Genomic DNA, 2,535 nt, shown 5'->3' on the forward strand with positions numbered 1-2,535 from the left:
TAAGCGGTTGTGGTTTCGCGAGAGTAATCGGCTTGTCAGACAGTTTGATCAGCTACGAGTAGACAGTTCAGAATCAGTAGTTGTGGCTTCTGAATCATCTTCGTCTGGGTATACTCAGTCTTCCGTCAGTATGTCTGCGACCGACGAGAAAGTCGCTGAATTGGAGAATTCTGTGAACAATATCAATGATCAGCTGGCCGCGATCTTGGCCCAGCTAGTTGAGTTAGCACTGAAGGACAACAAGAGTGGTAGTAAGCGTGCTGAGAATGAGGTGAACGATGGTCCTCGCTTTGGGAATGAGGAGGATTATCAGGATTATATCCGAAAACAGTTAGAGAAAGAGAAAGCTAAGGAAGAGGAGTGGAGGCAACACATCACACAGGAAGTACAGGACTTGCGTGGAGGAAGTTCCGGGAGTCAGGACTTTTATAACTTGAAGAATTGTTTATCGGCAACAGCTTTGCCTCTGAAATTTCGTCTCCCTGACATGAAAAAGTTCGATGGAACGGGGGATCCCACTGCTCACATGAATCAGTATGTTGTTGTGATGAAGCACACGATCCTGACTGAGGATCAAGTCCTGGGGCTGTTTAACACCTACCTAGAGGGGGCTACCCTCACATGGTTCCATGCATTGCCGGTGGTGACAAAGAGGGATTGGAAGGAATTAGCGAAGTCATTCATCGCTCAGTATAGCTTTAACACCATGCTTGAGGTCACTTTAAAAGAGTTAGAGAGCACTAAGCAACAGGCTAGGGAATCCTTTTTCGATTTTGTGAAAAGATTGAGGGCTAAGGCCGTAGTGATGAAACAAAAACCGCTCGAGCAGGATCAGATCCGAATGGTGGTTGGCAACACGTTGCCGTATATCAAGAATGAGTTGCGGTATATGCTATTTACTGATTTCAATCAGATGTATAGTTGTGCCTTGACTGTTGAAGGGGATGGGGAGCCAAAGAAAGCCTATACCAAGTGGACGAAGTCTGGATATAGTGCCGGAGGGCCTAGTGCGAGTACGGAATCCGCAGCAGTGAAAGTGGTTGATCTTAATGCTATTGAAAAGAGGCGGTTCGCCAAGTTCGATCAGACCTACGCAAAGGTTTTTGAGCGTCTGCAGAAAAAGGGATTGTTGAAAGCCCTTACCCCGTATAACAAAGCTCAACCTACTCCGCAGATACAGGCTAGAGGGTATTGTGAATTCCATAGCAGTTATGGGCATACAATTGAGAATTGCGAGAGGCTGAAACACGAAATCCAGGATTTAATCGAGGAGAAAAAGATAGCTGATCCTTCGTCAGTGAACCCTTCCACTAGGCGTAATCCATTGCCTAATCATAGGGTGAGCATGATCGGAGTTGGCTTGACAGAATGTGTAGTGATGGAATCCTTCGAGGAGAACGTAGAGGAGTTGTTGGACTCCGATGAGAAGAATAATGTGGGAAATGGTTTGTATGTGTCGGCTTTGGAAGAGGAGCCAACGGAAGGAGTGATGGATGATAGAACTGGAACTGAGGAGACCGAGGAAGTCTCATCTCGGAGGATCATGCCTGTGTTGAAATTGTTTAGTGGGGTAGAAGACCCCGAAGCTCATTTGTATGGATACGTGTGTGCTATGTTTGGAGAGCCATACAAAGTGGAAGAAGTCGCTCCATGGTTCCATCTTTCGCTGGTGGGCGAACCTTTGAAGTGGTTTCAATCGCTACCTGACACGACTAAGCATGATTGGTCACTGATGTCAAGCTTGTTTTTGATGAAGTATCGAAGAGACAAAATACGGGCAGGGGAATATAGCGCGATGCAAATTGGGCCTATCAAACGTCCGTTTCCAACTGTCACCAAGTATAATGAAGGGAAGGACCCCATGGAGCACTTGCATTTTTATCTGTCGGCTATGGGTCCTCTAGGTTTCAAAGAGGAGGAGATCACGAGCTTGTTTTGCAACTCATTGGCAGGAGATTCACTAGTGTGGTACATGTCTCTTCCAATGCACGTTAAAGCAGATTGGGCAAAAATGACTAAGAGATTCATCAAGAAATACGCCGCACTGGAATGTCCAGAGGAAATGCCTGCATTACCCGAAGAGGAGACACCTGAAGCAGTAACAGCCATGTCTAAGTATAAGGGAGGTGAGAACCCCATTGATCACATAAACCGTTTCCGTGCCTACATGTTTGACGCGGGACTCTACCGAAGTGAGTTAGTCCAGCATTTTCCAAAGACACTCATAGGAGAAGCTTTGATATGGCACCGAATGCTCGCGGTAAAGACAAAAGGGGACTGGGGACCCCTCATGGAGGCCTTTGTGCAGAGGTATGAGAGGTATATTCCGTGGACAGGGTCGTTGGAAGATTTAGAAAGGATCAGGCAATTCCCCGAGGAACCATTTGTGGATTATGCTAGAAGATGGAGGTTCAAGTATGCCTCGTGTCGGGTCACCTTGAGTGATCAGGAGCAACTCATGCACATCCGGAAAGGTGCTATTCCACTCGTGGCTAGAAGAATGAATGGAGTGTTCCTCAAGGACTATGAAGAACT

The sequence above is a fragment of the Euphorbia lathyris genome, chromosome 7 (genome assembly GCF_963576675.1).
Source record: "Euphorbia lathyris chromosome 7, ddEupLath1.1, whole genome shotgun sequence".
NCBI classification, from domain to species: domain Eukaryota; kingdom Viridiplantae; phylum Streptophyta; class Magnoliopsida; order Malpighiales; family Euphorbiaceae; genus Euphorbia; species Euphorbia lathyris.